Genomic DNA, 22,934 nt, shown 5'->3' with positions numbered 1-22,934 from the left:
TGCAATGTTTATAAAATCATTGTCATATTATACTGTTGAGAGTATTATAGATCAGATTTCTATTGCTAAGTATAGTAACTGTTTATTTCACAAAATATTGCCTGAAATTAATAAAAAGGAAATTTATAACAATCTTAGGTGTTCGAAGTTCCAACACTTCTCCAATGCCTGGCATGTTCTTAAATGACCCTGGCAGTTAATTATATAATGAGACTCAATTAAGAGGGACATTCCTTCTTTCAGATATCAGAACCATGTACATTTTTTACTGATGAAATCCACTTTTGAACAGAGAAATGAATCAATGCCAAAATGTACAGCAAAATGATGAATCCTGCAAAAATACTGACTGGCTTTCAAGTACAAAGTGATATTTTGGTAGGAATAAAGAATTTTTAGGACTTAGAATTTGAAGAACTTGTGTTAATTACCCTGCGAGTCAAACTGTTTGATTTATGTAAATTAAAGATTTACTACTTGGGGAAAAAATCATATTTTCCAATAAGTTTAATTTTGATGACCAAACCTTTGAATTTAAAGTAATGAAGGATTATGATGACCCTTGAAATGAAGTAAACCAAATTTAAACCAAATTTATTATAATGTTTATGAACACATGTACATGTACAGTGTAATATGATTAAAACCTTATAAATAACCGCTGTTAATTTGCAAAGCCTGGAAGATTATAGAATTTCTATAATTATTTTGTAATTAATCATAATGACAAAAAGGAGAGTAATTGTCTATGGTGTTGACTCTTAGTAGGTTTAACTTATAAATTTGCTACAAATTCTGTTTTAGTGGAGACAAGAGTATACATGTATTTACAATCAAAATTAATTAGCTCAACTATGATAACTCAAAAACACTGATTATAAATTAAAGTATCTCACTGGTCCAAGTTAAAATCTTTGTTTTTATAGTAATAAAATATATATAAGGTAATTTAAAGTTTGACAACTCGAAAACTCTGATATAAATAACTAAATTTAAACTTTCAATCAGATATTACAAAATTGACAGAACATTATATACTGATGTAATCCCAAAGTTGATTCATATTTTATTTTTAAAGGCGCACAATGTTAACTGTTAAGTGAATTTCTTTTGAAAGTTCTCTATAAACAAATCTTCAATAAACAGATCTTCAAATCATATGTTATAAGTACATGTCCTCGGTCCAAAGCGGTTTTGCCCAAAAATGAGTGACTGAATAACAGTTCAAAATGTTCTATATTCCATTCCAAATATATGGCAGAATCAAATATTACACATGGTAGAAGGATCTTCAATTTAAGTCCTTTAAAATTGATATAATTTAATGCACCTTGGGTCTGTAGTTGTTTTTTTTTTTTAAGATGAGGGGATCCGTGTTATTAGTTTACTCTGCAGTAATAAGGGAAAATACAAAAACAGAAATTATATTGAATATTTCTATTGGAAATAACACAAACTTTAATAGAAGTATCAGAATGGGCAATATCTGTGCAATAGTGTATGTTTATATATTTATGTATATGTGTATATACATATATATAGAATAAAACTCGTAGAAACTTTGTGTACCGATTAAATATATATATATATTGGCACTATAGACATGCCAGTGTGGCTGTAAAACAAAATAACAATTTCAGTATACATGTACATGTATATAGCATCTTACTACGTGTATATAGCATCTTACTACGTGTATATAGCATCTTACTACGTGTATATAGCATCTTACTACGTGTATATAGCATCTTACTACGTGTATATAGCATCTTACTACATGTATATAGCATCTTACTACATGTATATAGCATCTTACTACATGTATATAGCATCTTACTACGTGTATATAGCATCTTACTACATGTATATAGCATCTTACTACGTGTATATAGCATCTTACTACGTGTATATAGCATCTTACTACGTGTATATAGCATCTTACTACGTGTATATAGCATCTTACTACGTGTATATAGCATCTTACTACGTGTATATAGCATCTTACTACGTGTATATAGCATCTTACTACGTGTATATAGCATCTTACTACGTGTATATAGCATCTTACTACATGTATATAGCATCTTACTACGTGTATATAGCATCTTACTACGTGTATATAGCATCTTACTACGTGTATATAGCATCTTACTACGTGTATATAGCATCTTACTACGTGTATATAGCATCTTACTACGTGTATATAGCATCTTACTACGTGTATATAGCATCTTACTACGTGTATATAGCATCTTACTACGTGTATATACATCTTACTACGTGTATATAGCATCTTACTACGTGTATATAAGCATCTTACTACGTGTATATAGCATCTTACTACGTGTATATAGCATCTTACTACGTGTATATAGCATCTTACTACGTGTATATAGCATCTTACTACGTGTATATAGCATCTTACTACGTGTATATAGCATCTTACTACGTGTATATAACATCTTACTACGTGTATATAGCATCTTACTACATGTATATAGCATCTTACTACGTGTATATAGCATCTTACTACAGTGTATATAGCATCTTACTACGTGTATATAGCATCTTACTACGTGTATATAGCATCTTACTACGTGTATATAGCATCTTACTACGTGTATATAGCATCTTACTACGTGTATATAGCATCTTACTACGTGTATATAGCATCTTACTACGTGTATATAGCATCTTACTACATGTATATAGCATCTTACTACGTGTATATAGCATCTTACTACGTGTATATAGCATCTTACTACGTGTATATAACATCTTACTACGTGTATATAGCATCTTACTACGTGTATATAGCATCTTACTACGTGTATATAGCATCTTACTACGTGTATATAGCATCTTACTACATGTATATAGCATCTTACTACGTGTATATAGCATCTTACTACGTGTATATAGCATCTTACTACGATGTATATAGCATCTTACTACATGTATATAGCATCTTACTACGTGTATATAGCATCTTACTACGTGTATATAGCATCTTACTACGTGTATATAGCATCTTACTACAGTGTATATAGCATCTTACTTACGTGTATATAGCATCTTACTACGTGTATATAGCATCTTACTACAGTGTATATAGCATCTTACTACGTGTATATAGCATCTTACTACGTGTATATAGAATCTACTACGTGTATATAGCATCTTACTACGTGTATATATAGCATCTTACTACGTGTATATAGCATCTTACTACGTGTATATAGCATCTTACTACATGTATATAGCATCTTACTACGTGTATATAGCATCTTACTACATGTATATAGCATCTTACTACATGTATATAGCATCTTACTACGTGTATATAGCATCTTACTACGTGTATATAGCATCTTACTACGTGTATATAGCATCTTACTACATGTATATAGCATCTTACTACGTGTATATAGCATCTTACTACGTGTATATAGCATCTTACTACGTGTATATAGCATCTTACTACATGTATATAGCATCTTACTACATGTATATAGCATCTTACTACATGTATATAACATCTTACTACGTGTATATAGCATCTTACTACATGTATATAGCATCTTACTACATGTATATAGCATCTTACTACATGTATATAGCATCTTACTACGTGTATATAGCATCTTACTACATGTATATAGCATCTTACTACATGTATATAGCATCTTACTACGTGTATATAACATCTTACTACGTGTATATAGCATCTTACTACGTGTATATAGCATCTTACTACATGTATATAGCATCTTACTACGTGTATATAGCATCTTACTACGTGTATATAGCATCTTACTACGTGTATATAGCATCTTACTACGTGTATATAGCATCTTACTACGTGTATATAGCATCTTACTACGTGTATATAGCATCTTACTACATGTATATAGCATCTTACTACGTGTATATAGCATCTTACTACGTGTATATAGCATCTTACTACGTGTATATAGCATCTTACTACGTGTATATAGCATCTTACTACGTGTATATAGCATCTTACTACGTGTATATAGCATCTTACTACATGTATATAGCATCTTACTACGTGTATATAGCATCTTACTACGTGTATATAGCATCTTACTACGTGTATATAGCATCTTACTACATGTATATAACATCTTACTACGTGTATATAGCATCTTACTACGTGTATATAGCATCTTACTACGTGTATATAGCATCTTACTACGTGTATATAGCATCTTACTACGTGTATTTAGCATCTTACTACATGTATATAGCATCTTACTACGTGTATATAGCATCTTACTACATGTATATAGCATCTTACTACATGTATATAACATCTTACTACATGTATATAACATCTTACTACGTGTATATAACATCTTACTACATGTATATAACATCTTACTACATGTATATAGCATCTTACTACATGTATATAACATCTTACTACATGTATATAACATCTTACTACGTGTATATAGCATCTTACTACATGTATATAACATCTTACTACGTGTATATAGCATCTTACTACGTGTATATAACATCTTACTACGTGTATATAGCATCTTACTACGTGTATATAGCATCTTACTACGTGTATATAGCATCTTACTACGTGTATATAGCATCTTACTACATGTATATAGCATCTTACTACGTGTATATAACATCTTACTACATGTATATAGCATCTTACTACGTGTATATAGCATCTTACTACGTGTATATAGCATCTTACTACGTGTATATAGCATCTTACTACATGTATATAGCATCTTACTACGTGTATATAACATCTTACTACATGTATATAGCATCTTACTACGTGTATATAGCATCTTACTACGTGTATATAACATCTTACTACATGTATATAACATCTTACTACGTGTATATAACATCTTACTACGTGTATATAACATCTTACTACGTGTATATAGCATCTTACTACGTGTATATAACATCTTACTACGTGTATATAACATCTTACTACGTGTATATAACATCTTACTACGTGTATATAACATCTTACTACGTGTATATAGCATCTTACTACGTGTATATAACATCTTACTACGTGTATATAGCATCTTACTACGTGTATATAACATCTTACTACATGTATATAACATCTTACTACGTGTATATAACATCTTACTACGTGTATATAACATCTTACTACGTGTATACATGACTGTGTTAACTTGGGTACAACGAATCCAGGAGATGAATTTAATCGCGAAGAAATTCATAAATAAATATCAAATATATTATCATGATTTTTAATATTTCCTTTTGCTCCGTAATGTCACTAAATGAACTTGCAAATAAACAACAAACAAAAGCAAAAAAAAAAAAAAAAAAAAAATCTCATTAGTGTAGTGATATGAAGAACAATGTTTGTTTCTGACGTCACTGCATTAGGTGTAATTTTGACGTCACAAAAAATCATGCTACCGAATTGAAAAAGCCAGACTGATCGGCGTAACTCGTAGCGATTTATGTAGTTATGTTATATAAATGACGAATATCTTCAGTTTGAATATATTGATTAAAACGTCCAAATCAAATTGTTGATTTTATGTTTAATTGTACGAAGTACATTTTTTTCGCCGGTCACTTGAACCAGTGACGGCTATGTCACATTGATATACGGCAGCGCAAGATTTGACTTCGGATTGTGGTAACGCTGTCACGGGTTTAACAAAAGAAAAATATTTATTATTATTTACTTCGGTTGATGTTTTTATCAGAGCCGAAAGAAAGCAGGTGAGTGCGAGTGACGAGTCCGTGCACAACGTTCTGCTAACGAGCGGTAACATATTTTAGACCGTTTTTTAAAATCGGAGCATTTCTAATTTTTTTTTTTTTTTTTTTTTTGTCAAATTATCGTAGTCGAACAACCGAAAAACTACGACTTTTACAACCCAATTAAACGATTTTTTAACATGATTCAAGAGAAAATGGTTTTGGTTTTTGAATTTTTACCCCAATAAACGAAATACCCTATTAAGCGTTACCCGATTAACTGGAATGTACTGTATTTACAAAACACGGCTGTGGACACTTAGTTTTCGTAATTAAGGGAAAGACCGAGTTATAGCTGCCCTGCAGGTAGGGCATTAGAATTGTACCTGCTGCCTCCATTGCATGATCGTAAGAGGCGATTAAATTTGGGATCTTATTTTTTCTCTTCTTTCTTGACAACTTTATTCTTCCTAATGTCTCCCTTGGCAATGCCTCACTTTTGGCCTTTAGTTGAGCGTTCGTCCCTGTGAGGAAGGCTTTGGGTTCTGTCCCCCTGGCCGAGACATACCAGAGTCTTTAAAAATGGTAGTTGCTGCTTCTGCTTCTGGGGGGGGGGGGGGGGGGGGGGGGTCGGTATATGTACAGTAAGTAACAGCGTAAATCAGGCTTAGAATTACCCACAGTCAAGTCCGTACGGCTGCAACTTTGGCAAATAAATCTTATATGGGAAGTTCTATAGGCCCCTGATGAACCAGTATCTTCTTGGAATCCAATTGCTCATTCTATCGAACTTGCTTTATTTCATAGTGGTAACCAATTGCTTCAGTTTACACACCTTAACAATTTCTTTCAATCTTACCCAGAGCGTTGCCAATCCATCTTCTGCGCTGAATTGTCTTCCCCTTTCCCAGACATAGTTGGTACAAATGATCCATCCTTGTCGATGAAACTTCCTTAATCAGGCTATTACCATTGTCTTGTGTATAATACTCATAAAAATCTCCAAGTTCATTTAATCATGGTTCAAACGTAACATTTTGCTATACGACCTTGGTATCTATGACGATGACCTTGGTCACAATGACGAATACAGAGAAAGAACTTTCTAAAATCAACTGGGGCGGCACTTTAGATAGTAAGGACATGGACAAAAGTGCCGACCTACTTACTGACATTATATTGAATATAATTACAATAAAAATGAATCTTAATCATGGGTGACATATTTTGTAATAAGTACTTATATTGGCTATGTAATGTATATCCAATAAGACTATAACTGTAAGAATGCCGCTCCTGTATGGCTGAACAAAACCATCAGGAAACTGATCCGGGAAAAAAAAAGAAAATATTTTCATCGAAAAGCTGAGCAATTTGGCAAAGTAGATGATTTGTCTAAATGTCATAAAATACAGAAATACTAGTATAAATGCTGTTTGTAAATCCAAATTAACTACAACTACTGTACATAGTAATGACACTAGTGCCAGGGAATGGTGGGAATTTATTAATGATACATTTTCGTATACATTTTGTATGTCTATCGCTAAAAGTGTCATCCCTCCTATGTTTGACAAAAGCCACATTTTATACGACGATCTCGATAATGTCAATCATAATCTTCTATTGATGACACTAATATTGACCCCCTGTGGTAAGCTTTCTCAAATTTATACACTTTCTGACGTTGTTATATCTCGACAAGATGTTCGCGGTGCAATACACGCCCTTGACGCCACGACCGTTCGTCCTGACCTGGTAAGTCCTTGTTAAATTAAGGAGTTGTCGATGTTCTAAGCTACCCACTAAAGTATTGAATCTTTCGCTCACTCCATGTATTCATCTTTAGAAAGTGCTAATATTCACACCAGTTTAAAAAAGAAGATCTACTTATTTAAGAAATTATCGTTATATTTCTCGACTATCAATTATTGGGGAAATGATGGAACGATGTGTACATGTAACTGCAAATAGGAATTCATTTTTAAGGGTTTTGCTCCTAATTATAAGTTTAACCCCTTACTGCATGGTATTCCAAATATGACAGCTCGGTACAATAGAACTAGTTCATTTTGCCCAAAACTTTATTCGTCAGTCTAAGCGGTTTTTTCCCTTAAAAAGGCGATATCCTTTACTTTAGAATCTCAGTTTATTGTCGTGGTGTTTATTTTAGATCTACATATTGTATCAGTGTAAATTATAGCCCTATATTGTCAATTTAAAATTGTATCTGCAGTTTTGTTTGTATAAGTATTTACACTGCTTTCAACAACACATGCAGCCCCAATGGCTCTATGTTCTCTGTTATCATGCAATCAGCGTTTGTTCCTAAAATTAACAAATGCCCCCAGCGTCACCCTTCCTAAACTCTTGTAACTTTTCTTTCTTTTTCTCCCACATGTTTATATTTGACACATGTAACGATGAAGGACGTATATTGGAATGTTTCGACTTTACCGCCTTCAAAAAAAAAATAAACGTAAAAAACTGTTTTTTGATAAAAATCGATAACATATCAATATTCTTATTTGCAAAAATCTGTTTGTTAATTGCAATAGATATTCCATTATATAATCGTTGTTAATTGCAATGAATATTTCATTAAATTAACGTAAAGTTGCATCATTGGGCTATTTACAACTTTGGTGGGTGTTTTCCGAAATTAAAATCACTTTTTGACGTAGAGCCCGTCGGAGGACCAACTTATACAATGTTTTATTCTACATGTATGTCTCGTATGGAGCTATTTTTCAACGGTTTACCAATGGTTACGTCCCCTTGGCGGTATGGTAAGAGAATTCACCTCTACAGTAGCATTTTGCAATCGCAACATCTCGGGGACATTTCCGGCAACACTCGGAAATATAGATTTCCGAGTGTTGCCGGAAATGTCCCCGAGATGTTGCGATTGTAGCATTTTTACCTATCAGAGTTACTTCCCCTCGTTTCACTCTGTCAGAATGGTACAGCGATTGGACTTCGAAAATTTCAGAGAACTTATTGTGCCATTTTCACCTAAAATTACACAGAAAATTTTCATTTTATTTCTTAAAAATTGTATCAAAGTGTTGGAAAGTTCCTATACTCATTACTCGGGGGCATAATGCTTTTACTGAAAGTGTACCCGGAACGATTTGCTATGAAAAGTTTAAAAAATGTGATTTAGGATGAAACTGAAAATGCTGAAAGTCCGACTTTCATAGCAACTTTAGTATTAGAGTAATTGGGATTTTTCTCTAAAACACACCTGAAGCCCAAGGCCGTAATATATAAAAACAAACGCGAACACGTGCCTAATTAATGCAAATTAGCCAACAAAATGAAATTGATGAATACAATTTTTGAGTTATATTTGCTAATTAGTTAATTATAAGTGTTACCGAAACCAGGGACGTATGATTTTCTGTTATAACGGGCCATATATAACATGTAGCATCTCGCTGATTTTCTGTTATAACGGGCCATAGATAACATGTAGCATCTCACTGATTTTCTCTCATAACGAGCCATATACGTGTACAACATGTAATATCTAATTTTCTATTATAAAGGGCCAAATACAACGTGTATCATCTTATTTATTTTCTATTATAACAGGTCGTATATAACATGTAAAATTTGAATATTGTTTTATTTTAACGGGTCGTTGTAACATGTATGACATTTGAATAACGGGCCGTTTATAACGATTTACATCATATAGCCTTTATTATGAGGGCATGACCGGTTTGTTACATACAAATATTGATTTCGGTTATAATACTTCTAGTAATAGAAGTTTAAAATGTAATTCATACACGATGAGAAATAAAAGCTGAAAATTTTGAGTTTTTATCAGCCAAAACAGCAATGGATACGTTGAAAATACACTTGAAGATACCGTTATTTGTGATTTTTGGATAATTGTCCGAAATTGATAAAACTTGTCCATGAAAGATCAGTAACTCCCAGACAAGATTCATAGAGTAACTTTTCAACATCGTGGGTATACATATGATTGAAGCAACTTAGGTTAATTATTATATAGACAAACCTTTGAGATACGAATTTTATTCGCTTGTAAGGAAAACAAAACTCACTGAATTCCAAAAATAATGTGTTTGATTTCAACAACTTGAAACGTATTCCCTATAGTATAAACGCAATTCTTAATAAAGTTCAAGCTCAATTAACGTACAACCTGTAAAAGCATATCTTCGGAACATTTTTGAAGTGCATGGAAACCAAACGCGTGAACTCACAAGCAATTATCGGCGTGGGCCGATTAGAACACCAGAAATCACGGACACCTGTGGTGCAGTGACAACTGTGACGAGCTTGTGGACCGTAATTCCACACCTGGTAATTGTTTAGCGGTATACTAACCAATTCAAACTTGAGAATTCGTAATTCTTCGAACATGTTTATACATCTTTTAAAAGTCCCTTTTTAAGTGAAGATATGACTTGCGAAACGAATGGAAAGCAAAACCACAAGGATATCGATCACTTCATAATAACAGATACCTTTATACTTTAGTATATAGGTCTCGGATAATTATGACACAATTACAAAAATAATAGCAAAAAATACATAAAATTTGAAGAAAAAAAATCATACACGAAAATAATTACGAATTTATAAGTTTTAGTATTAATTATGATTAGTCGCGATGAAATAAATTGTATGTGTTTTATCATAAAAAACGGAGCTAAAATGATGGTTTAAATAAGTACCTATGGTTTTAGCCCGAGTTTTCTCTGGCCCTGTCACCATGTCTGGTGTAGTTGTTGCGAATCAATTTGATATAATTTCACTGACAACGATCGTATATAAATTATATCTTTCTCAAGCATTTAATCGTCCTTAATCCCCGAGACCATGGCATGTAAAATACCCAGGATAAAATCTGTATATGTAGAAGTTTGTTGTAGACTTCAACACTGGAATTCATATGGGAGAGAGATTTAGTATATTGTAGATCATGATGATTATAATATATTACTTTCTAAATTAAGTGTTCTTCATGACTAGAAGCGGGTTTTGTATAGAATATAACGCATCATTTTACTGTACGTGTGTTTGTCTTTTCTCACAAACCAGAGTATCCAGAACTGTTGTATTGTTGGTATGTTATTTGAATATTAATTTGCGAATGAAATGGCACATTATTTTATAAATGTGCCTACTAAAATTCAGCAATTGATGGCTAAAAAAAAATTGGTGTATTTTGTTAAAATTAAATTACATCTCGCACATCAAAGGAGAGCCGACAGACGAAAATACCAATCAATATTTATAACAAACAATAAGCACAAATACGTACCTGAACATTGACTAGATGTTGTGGCATTTCTTTGCCGATTTGCTGAGTTCTTGAATACGTCTTTGGCGAGAAGGCATTGTAAATTTTCTGTGTTTATTGTATGGCGGAAGTCGAATGGAACCTGCTTGGGCCCCATACTCTTCCTCATATACATCAACGACCTACATCAAACACAGCACTCTCAGACTCTTCGCCGACGATAGCATCATCTACAAGACAATCCACAACATAGACGACGCACACAAATTACAACAAGACATAAACGCAGCAGGACAGTGGGAACAAGACTGGCTCATGAAATTTCACCCAAACAAATGCAATATCATATCCACTTCAAACAAACGCACCAAAACAACTTATAACTACAAACTACACGACCACACACTGCAACAAGTCGACGACAACAAATACTTAGGACTCACATTACAGAAAAATCTCAAATGGGATACACACATCAACAACATCACTGCAAACGCCAACAGATCACTAGGCTTCCTAAAACGCAACCTGAAAATAAACTCACAACATATAAAAGAACATGCATACAAAGCCCTAGTGAGACCCAAACTGGAATACTGCTCTTCCATATGGGACCCGCACAACACAAACCAAATCAACCAAATAGAAAAAATTCAACGCAGAGCAACACGATACGTACAAAACAGATACCACAGCACAAGTTCAGTACAAGACATGATGGACAAACTCAACTGGCCCACACTTCAACACGTAGACTCAAGACCAGACTCATACTATTATACAAAATCATTCACCATCATGTCGCAATAGACCCACACGGCATCATGCACCCAGCAGACCCTAGGACAAGGCAAACACACCCCTACACCTTCAGACACCTATCTGCCACCAATGACACATACAAATACTCCTTTTTCCTACACACAATAACACAATGGAACCTCCTCCCGGTGGCAGCAGTACAATGCACTACACTAGAGATCTTCAAGGCACATATACACAATGCAGCTCTTGATGATCTCAAACACACACCGTAAACACACCCTCATAATGTTTTTATCTTATAGAGTTTCCACTAAAAAATTTGAAAAAAACACCTCTCACTGTAACCAAATCCCCGCACTTTTTTACTTCTTTTAAAAGCATACAACGATCCTTCCTGTGACCATAATCGTCATTTTTGACGGAGGTTCCATAATTAAAGAAGAAGAAAGAAGAATGCATGGACGGTATGCGCGAGCAGATAGGAAGCGGGAAGTTACGTAAATTTAGAAACGACGGGCGGAAAGTGCGGAGCTGAAGTTACGGGGATGAAAGACGATGAAAAAATCGTCAGGGCATATTGCGGGGCGCGTGGAAATAGGGCAGGGCGTAAGAAAAAAGGGCAGGGCGCATTTTCAATTTACAGATTAAGGGCAGGGCGCCGTGCCCTGGTAACCCGACCTAGCTAGAACACTGAATTACTATACAGTAGCCTAGTAGGCCTATTACTCGGACACATTTTAAATGGTTACTAGCCCCATGTGCTGTAGATAATATAACCTACTTCTAATTAATATGAAACAGGCAATACATGAAAAGAGCGAAGCTTGCTAGTATGCCAATGTATAACATAAAAATATAGTGATAAACGTTTCGCCGTTTAATAACTAGAAAGTAATTATAACCGGAAACCAAAGAGACTTCTGAAGATGCTATTTCTCAGAAACTTGTGAAATGCTTTGTAGTATGTATGGTCAATATCAACATGCAAAGGATTTTTTGAATTTGCAGGAATGTTTGTGAATTGGTTATCTCGATTGCTTTGTGCTGACTTTCAAAACCCAACTTGTTTTTTTAATTTTCTGTTTGGGGTTGACTATTTGGAATTGGTGTCGCCCTTGGTTTTACATAGTACAGTATATGTGATCATTACCAGAGACATATGAATGAGTTATTGCATATAATGTGTTTATATACCAGACATATATCTCTGTATATACCTAAAATGAGAGTTTTCTAACAGCAGTTCAACTGTAGGTATATGGCCCAATGTAGTATCGAAGCATGACATTGAATACATGCCAATTATTTCCATTGCTTCATTTCAACCATACTTTTATGTGAATATCCAAATGAATTGCTGCTGCTTTCACTTCAGAAAGTGTAGCCCAACCATTATTGAATAGCGTATGTTTCCTGTATGTGGAGTTAGAAATTGATGTTTTGAACCAATTTTATTTTTGTTTAAATCTTCCCAGAAAATCCAGTTTTTATACATATCTGTACAGATGTGCTTTCTCAGTCTTTGAGAAAAATCACCATGTAATGATCATGTAATGATAAACATAAAATTGCATCACTTCAACGCCGATTGTGAACATGTACACTTGATTCACAGGGGCATGTCTAGTCTTATATTTAAAAATAAATACATTTTGTAGCCAGAAATTGCTATATGTTAATTTATATAGGTATTTCTAGCTATTTTTTTTAATATAAGACAAGACATGTCCCTGTGGTTGATTAGAGGAACAATTGTTAAGTTCCAATGTAGACAGAGCTATAACCAAGACACTGGACTGTTAATTGTCTTTGATTATTTTCCCCTTATTAACCTTGATACAAAGTAGAATAATCAGTGAGCTTAAATGAGTAATTTAAAATATGTAATACCTAAACCTGTATAGTAATTAAAACTATAAAGTGCAGTACAGTACAGTACAGTACAGGTCTAACAATGTTATATCTAGTTATAACCAGAAGTGGATCCAGGATGGATAAAAAATCTAGACAACAGTTACAATTCAGGATGTCAATCGATTTTATTTCTGCTTAATATCACTATCAATATAACACTTGAGAAAGATGTAGTATTTTGTTGTTCATGGTGCAAATTCAGCAGCTCATATCTATGTAGTTGTTGTTCTAGCCTCTTTATTTCAGCTGCTGCTGACAAAACTTCCAAAGCTGTATCTGAAAAAATACAATAGTTACAAATGTTTTTTTCTCTTCATATTTTTCATTTAATGACAACACTCTTAAGCTAAAGCTTTCATTTTTCTACCTGTCCGGAGTATGCTTTATAATATCACAACAAATAGGATGTATATATTCTATGTATGTGCTATTCCCACCTTATACATGAAGTCTTTTGACATGCTTGCTGTTTACTTTATAGACAAGAAAATAGAAAACATATGTACCTACATTTTACATGTATTTTAATTGGTAAATTAGAAAGCTCAGGATTCATATCGGGCAAGATCATGGATGTTAGAATACTCAGGGGGTGGGGGTCGGATAAGATATGTTTACTGATGGTGGATAAGGTCATGGATTAATAACACTCAGGGATTAGATTAGACAGTTTCAAAATTTCACTTGTATTATATTGTAGTTACCGATGTTTATTATAGAGGAAGGAAAATCAAATGCATACAATTAGTCAAGCTGTCACACCATTATGTTTGACTGGTTTATAGATTCAAATGTGGTTTATTAAATATTTAGTTATAGAATATTTTCATTTTCACTCGATGCCAATATGATAATCAACAGGAAAGTGTTTCATTAAAAAATATCACATTATCATTAGATATCCCAAATATTAGTGCCAAATGGAAGCATTCCAGTAATATACACATTTCATGTGGCAGTACATTTAGTAATCTGTGAGGGGAAAATAAGGTTAAGTGTGAATCAAATGTAATTTTGCAACATTAATATTGTTGGTAACGGTAACATAGCTGGTAACTACAATGTAACTTAATGTCTCTACCAACCTTATGTATATACTGTGTTCTATAGTAGAATTAGAAATACAGTAAAATTTGAGAGATTATCATCTTTTAATTAAAACTGGTATTGGGCACCATTGAAAATTAATAGCTAATGAATTTGATATAACCACATGTAGTGGAAACATCCTATCAAATTAAAAACAGTAAAGCAGAGAAACAACTATACCGTATCAACATGTATCACACAACGTCCAGAATCATGGTCAATGGTGCGAACCTACAAATATTTATGGAACAACACCTGAACATTATTAAAAAGCTTGAACAATCCAAACATCTTGATGAAATGAACCACAAGCTTAAAGAAATGTGTATTGGCTTTATAATCAATAGCAATAAAGAAAGTAATATCAAAAGTAACAGTCAACCCCAAAATACTACTAGACAACAAACTACTAGCAATAATAGTGAAGCTATATCAACAAAATCCACCCAACAGGAAACAACAAATCCCGTAACCAACACCAGTAATAAAGCACCAAAACCATTAAATTTAGCCATTGCCAACGCCATAAAAGATAACGAAACCAACACCTTAGCATGTGACATTTGTAGTGTCGATCTCACAGATTCTGAATCAGCGATACAGTGCTCTCATTGTCTTGGCTGGGCGCATACCAGCTGCCAAAAGCTCCCAATCAATAATAGTGCAGTAATCGACGATGGGCTAGATTTTTGCTACGTATCATGTGCATTTCTAAATAAAACTGCAACCCCAAATCCAAAAGATAGATCGAAAAACCTGACTAGTGGACCGCCAACCAACAATGCCATTAACTTTGTCTGCAATAGCCCCCAACCAGTAACCACTGCGCCAGCAGGGAACCTCACAACTTCACAGCCACGATCCTCAAAAACTAAAATGCAGAATAAATCATCATCTGAATCGCCAACTCGATCCAATAACAGAAATTGTACGACAACTCCAAACAACCATCATGACAATGTTCAACAGACCAATATAAACAACGGTGATAAGGAGAAGGAAAAAACCATCAAAGACCTACAAAAACAATTAAAAAGTAAAGAATTCGACGTCAAAGATTTAACGGGGCAACTAACCCTCGCAAAATCGATGATCATCAAACTAGAGAATAAACTGAACGACATAGAAGAAACTAATAAGTTACTAAAACTTCAAATGATTGCGCAACTAGACAAAATTTATCAGGGTAACTGCCAAATAAAACCAAAAGCTCAAGAAACAGATAATCTGCAGCAGTTCCCATGGGCGCATCCTCCCCTCCGCCAATCATAAACCCACCGGCGCAAAGTATGTACCAGCCTAGCTGCACTCCAAATGTCTACCAACAGCAAAGTGAAGCCTTATCAACCAGAATATCTAATATCGAAATACAAATGCTAAGTCAAAAAGTCGAAATCCTTGATACTAAGCTCAAGCAAACCAATTATACCGAACCATATCCCAACACGATCCCAAAAAGGAAAAGAAAACCAAATCCTGGCAACAAAAACCCAACTCAACTTGAACCACCGAAAAAGGCTAAGCTGCAAAATCCAACAGAAATGCAGGGCAAAAACTTTCTACTGCCCCTAGAAACTCATTACAGAACCAATTCTCACAGTAACAAGGAAAATGAAGAATGCATCATCTCTCATCAGAACAAACCATCCAATAATAACAAGCATAGTGAAACTGACCACTGTCATTTTTTAGAGATAAGCCACAGAAAAACCAAGAACAAAATAACACTACCAGCCGATCCTACATCCTGCCAGCATGTGAACCCTCTAATACAGGAAATAAGTTCGAGCTATCGATGCTGATCCTCAATACAAAAAATGTGAAACAAAATACTGCATATATCAGAAAACTTTTGGACTCGACCGACATTCTCTGTATACAAGAACATTGGCTTTTTGACTTTGAAAAAGAATACCTTGACAATATCTCTCCTAAGCACTCAGTATTCGCAAAGTGCATTGATTCGGACGATCCAATCAGTCCAGCACAACGACCAAGAGGATACGGCGGTGTAGCAATATTCTGGACTCAAACTTTAGACACCCATGTTACAACAATCCAAGATGGTAGTAATTCAGTATGTGCAGTATCAAACGGTGCAGTGTACATATCCTAGAATAGATGTGAACTGTGATTTAATTGACAAAAATTTTCGAAAAATTTCATTCGAAAAAATTAAACTGAAAACTTTGATGGTGAAATTAAATGAAGGCAAACCGAATTGTCAAGATAAATGGGAATTTGAATTTCAGAAAAAATTTCAATGGGACCTGATCTGGGATAATATTAGGTTGACAATAACATCCAAGAAAATGAAAGAATTTCAATGGAAATGTATCCATAACATTTTATACACAGAATCTAAAATGCGTAAGTTCGGCGAATCAAACGGGAAATGTCATTTTTGTAAAGTGTATGAAGAAAATATATACCATCTATTCTATGGATGTGCTCATGTGAAAAACATCATAAATGCTTGCTGTGATTTAGTGGTTTGTGTTATTCCAGATTACAGGAATCAGATATCCGAGGAAGTAATGATGATTGGTTTCCATGGAAACAATAAGGAATTAATCATAATTAATACAATCATCGTTACTGTAAAGTGGCTAATCTGGAAGAACAGAAATGACGTAAAATACAAGAGCCGTAATTATACAATGGAAGAAACGTGTAACAAATTTCGTTCTTCTTTATTAGAGAATATGCGCTTTTATGTTAATTCGAAGAAAAAGAAACTATTGTCTATTGAGATTGCGCAAAATATCATAACGCAATTAACACTTTAGAATAACACTTTGAAGGGGGAACAATTACTTTCAAGTATCTGATAGATATGGCTGGAGGAAGTTTTTGTCGGTAGGGATTGGCCCAACCACTGAGACTACCTCTAGCCATATCTACACATGTATAATTATGTACCTTCTATCTAGTAACATTAATTGAAAGGTAATGGCGGATAAAAGTCCGAAGCGATAACCCATACAATCAGGTATTTTGTGGTATTGATTTGTTAAAGAATTAGTATTGCTAAATGGTTGTTTATCTAAGAGACCATTAACATTTGATAATTATGTGATAGATATGACTGGAGGAAGTTTTGTCGGTAGGGATTGGCCCAACCACTCGGACTACCTCTAGCCATACCTATACGTAATTAATTAAAGTAATACTACTAATGATTTTGTTTAACATCACGGCCATGATAACAAAGTGAGAGTGAAAGAGAATGACAGATATTCAAATTGAGAGAGATAATACAGTTACAATATATATGTATGTGTGTGATTGTATAAGTAACAATAATAATGATTTGCTTAACACCACGGTCATTATAACAACGCGAGAGTAAACGGATGTTCAGATTGAGGAAGATAATGAAAATTTAATGATAATATTTATATAAATATACATATATATATAGACTATCATTTGGAAAATCGTGCCAAGCCCCTGTGGGTTCAGCTGTCACAGCGTGGTGACACGGATAAATATCCGAACATGCTTGTAATAATATAATAGTCATGATCAGTTACATGCATAAGTAAGGTATGTGAAAAAAGTACAAGACGCAAACACTTGGTTGATCTAGATTCAGTGGGTATTTTTTCGCTGGTTCGCTTACTTTTGTGAAAATGGACCTATAATTTTGATACAGAATAATTAGTATAATTTCTGGAAGAAGGCCGGTAGTATAGGATTTTTGTTTTTACTAACCGTTTAGCCCTTACGGTATTATAATCAACATAAACAAATAAAAATCGAATACTATGTTGTGATGAAAACATTTACGAAAAAGAGGTCTCTGCAAAGGGGATGCTTTCGTTAGGGAGGGCGCGCATGCACCAAACGCTCGTGGCTTAACACGTGTGGACTGGTTGTGTGTATATAATTTGTCGATGTATACAAAGCAAAGGACATTTGAGTTATGTGGTCATATTAACTCCATATTTTATAAAAATACATGTATGTAGTGATTACTTGTAATTCAGTGTTAGTAGTATATAAAGTATATACTTTTAGTAGGAAACTTACTTGAATAGATCTATAGTGTTTATAATTTACCATTATACCAGTCTTGACGGTTTTTAAGTTCGATCGATACTATCCATAACCCGTACGCGTACATACTTATATATTTACTTAGGATATATACAGTGTATGTGGTGTGCGTGTGAGGGATGGTGTTTGTGTACATGTATGTGAACGTTTGTCTGACCCCTTAATTATAGGTCTACTAGTGATCCACTGGCAGAGAAGTAGTTTTCTCTAAATAATATATACAATGTATTAGGAAGTATCTTGATCTGTTGAGAGGCAATTCGCAGGCTAATTATCAAGAGGAGTCATATATTCCTTTTATGTAATAATTATGATTAGGCGGCCAATGTCATATATGAAGATTACATGCTTGGTGTCAGCAACTTCATCTTGTTTGTACACTTGTAAACACAACGAAGATTCCATTTAATTTGACCCATTTCAACCGGGAGTTGATTACTTATAGGCATGTTATCGCATATTGATTACTTTGTTTTCCATGATAAAGACTAGCATTGTACATTGCTTAAACTACTTTGATAGATAGATTGATTAACCTATATACAATGTTAACAGTATTACAATATTTACATTCAGTCATGACCAGTTGTTTTACATTTTGAGAAAGGAATAAAAGAAACACGTTGGACATGTCTTCATTACTAGTTTGAAAACATGTACATGTAGTACTTGTCCCAGTGTGTTCCACTACCGGGATATACTTCTATTGAGACATTTTACCTCTTATGTTTAACTAGTTAAGTTGGCAACACATTAAGTAAGGACTGTATTAAAATTCGGATCCCAGTTCAGTTGATTATGTTATACATATATATATATACATGTATATATACTGAATTATTGATCTATGTATTAAATATTTGATTGAAGCTTAGATATCCACAAATAAGTATGTAAGCAGTAAAATATTAATATTGTCGGGATAGATGAAATTCCATTGGAGGTACTACGTAACAGATCTGCTATAAACTGTCTGCTTGTTATTTTTAACAAATGTTTTGAATTCGGGATTATTCCTAGCTTGTGGAAAAAAAGGAATTATAAATCCTATTCCAAAATCGTCAACAACGGATCCGCGGGACCCATCTGGATATCGTGGAATAACCCTAGCTTCTGCTGTATATAAACTTTATTGTAGTGTTTTGAATCAACGCCTCGTTTTATGGGAAAGTGTGAACTCTATTATATGTGACGAGCAAAACGGTTTCCGGAAAGGCCGTAGTACTATTGACCATTTATCGACATTCACGTCTATTGTGGTACGCGTAAGGCTCAGAAAAAATCAACTTTTTCAGCTTTCATCTATTTTCGTAAGGCTTTTGACTCTATCGATAGGATTTCAAAAAGCTTCATGACCTAGGTATTGGAAGCCCAATGCTTAGAGCTATTACGTCATTGTACGAAAACGTATCTTGTTGTGTTCGCGTCAACAATTTGAATACAGATTTCTTCGCTGTTAATTGTGGATTGAAACAAGGTTGCTTATTATCCGGCATTTTATTCAATTTTTACATCAACGACCTTATACATTTACTAAATTCACAAGATATTGGAATTGATATAGACGGTGATAAAGTGTGTGTATTGGTATATGCTGATGACGTCGTACTAATTACCGAAACGGAGGACGATCTTCTAACCTTACTTGAAACTTTGAACTTTTGGTGTGGAAATAATAAAATGTCTGTAAATAATGCTAAATCTAAAATCATGCATTTCAGACTACCGTCAGTCCCTAGGACAACCCGTTGTTTTACATGTGGAGATGTTGTGCTCGATGTTACCGACAAATACTCATACCTCGGTCTCGTTATTACGGAACATTTGGATTACGATATCATGGCGAAGGCAGTTGCTAAATCAGCAAGTCGCGCGCTCGGGCTAGTAATAGCTAAATATAAATCATTTGGAGGTTTTCAGTTTAAAACTTATTCTAAACTCTACGAGTCACTGGTGTGGTCGGTTATCAACTATGGTGCAGCTATTTGGGGCTTTAAGTCCTAATCGTGCATTAACTCGATACAGAACCGCGCTGCGCGTGTCTTTATGGGACTTGGAAAATACGCACCTAATGCAGCTGTGCAAGGTGATATTGGTTGGGTCCCGACGGATGTAAAGCTTTTGGACTCAGTGTACACACAGTGGAATCGTTTATACAGAAGTAATACCAACATACTTAATAGAAAGGTTTTTGTTTGGTCCAGTAATAAAAGTGGACATAACTGTCGAAATTGGAATTTCCGGATAAAAGAACATTTTCGTACATTAGGATTTCCTGATATAAGAGCCAGTCAACTAGATAGTAATTTTACTAATTTTTGTGATACGGATAAATTCAACTTCATACTCCACAACAGTGATATGTGTTTTTACAGTGCCAAAGCCTGCAAACAAATTTTAGATAAAAGGAAAAATGTATTTTATAAGATTTAATCGTTTACTGTTTTTTTTTTTATCTTAATCATGTTTTTATAGTCTCTCATAACTCTATATAGAGTGACTTCTATTTAATTTTTTTATTTTTTTTTTAAATTTTGTACATGTTTGTTGATATTCTTATTTATATGTAAATATTTTATTGAGGGTGAGACTTTAATAAACTATTTGAATTTGAATTGTATGTATAACCTATACAGTTACCGACACCAATGCCCCACCCCCTCCCCCTCCCCTCCCCTCCCCCTCCCCCTCCCAAACCTGTTGTGTTCTATAGGTTTCACTGGATATCCCATCTCACAATATCTATCAATAGAGAACAGTTTAGACGGGTGGTCCTCGGTACCGCATGTGGTGCTCTGTAAATGACTTGTTTACGTATTTCACACTCTTCTAAATATACCAACTTGTACAGACAGTCAAGGCCGGGGGGTCAGACACGTGGTTGCCACAGACAACGCTGGTCGTGTTCATAGTGATGTCTGTGACGTAAAATCGGTCAATACTGTCATGCTGATTGTCTGTAGTATTTCACTCCGGAGACCTTTCCATTATTGACGTAGATGAAATTAAGGAACTTTACACAATCGCCAGTTCTTCTGTACTTTTTATAGGAACAATATATATTTTCATTTCACATGACATTTCATGAAACAAGTCTGACATTTTTTTCGGCATAGCCGTATAATATTCTTTTGGCCCCGAATATGACGCGACAGGTGGCGTTACTGGTCAAGATGAAGTACGTGATTGGTCAATGTGCAGTTAAAAACGAAACAAAGTCAAGATTGAATGCAAGTTGAATAGGTGGATGTATCTTTTCAAATGAAACATTAATGAAATTATATTTCTGATTCAAATGCAGTCTTATTATCATCAAAAATAATTCAAACTGATATAATTTTGTTATCCGTGCTGAAACACATTAGTTCGTTAATTTATTTCACCAGCAGTTTTACATTATAACCACCAGCATTGAAACTATGTCGTTTATCTTTTTTAAACATATTTGTCGTAGGGTCAATCGTCGTCTTATTGTATTGTCAAGTGTATTTATATGTGTTACTGGTTACAGAGAGTGTTCTCTGTTTACCTGTGTGTCTATTTATAGTGTCCATGTGCGTTCAGTGGTCATGTAATATTGTGTCTATATTTGTAACCTGTTTGTCCGGTTGTGTCCAGGTATGTCAAAGTGTGAAGTGCATGCAAGTGAGTGTGAATGTGTAAAAGAGGCGTGTTGGTGGGTGTATTTAAGTGGAGTGTTTGGGGGGGGAGCGGCGCACTAGCCATGTTATCGACGGACAAGTACGTTCTACGGGACCACGTCGAAATACAAGATATATACCAGTTACGATTGACTGACATTATCCTGACTACGTGTCACCACGATAGTTAAAGGTATGTAATTCCTGTAATTGCCTAATATTGCGCGGACAAATGTTGAATAACAATTTTACGCGACTATTTGTCATGCTGGTATAGAATGTCTGTTCATGTAATTATAACTTGGTAGCATTCTAGATAATGGTTTTATTTTCCAGGGTTTTTTTCCCTATCTCCTGAAATATATATGTGGCGACGCTCCTGTCAACTGAGAAATAAACTGATAGAAAGAAGCAAGGTTTTTGGTTGT

Source organism: Pecten maximus, unplaced genomic scaffold (genome assembly GCF_902652985.1).
Source record: "Pecten maximus unplaced genomic scaffold, xPecMax1.1, whole genome shotgun sequence".
Taxonomy (NCBI): Eukaryota; Metazoa; Mollusca; class Bivalvia; order Pectinida; family Pectinidae; genus Pecten; species Pecten maximus.
The sequence above is the reverse complement of the archived record's forward strand: the minus strand, read 5'-3'. Positions refer to the sequence as shown.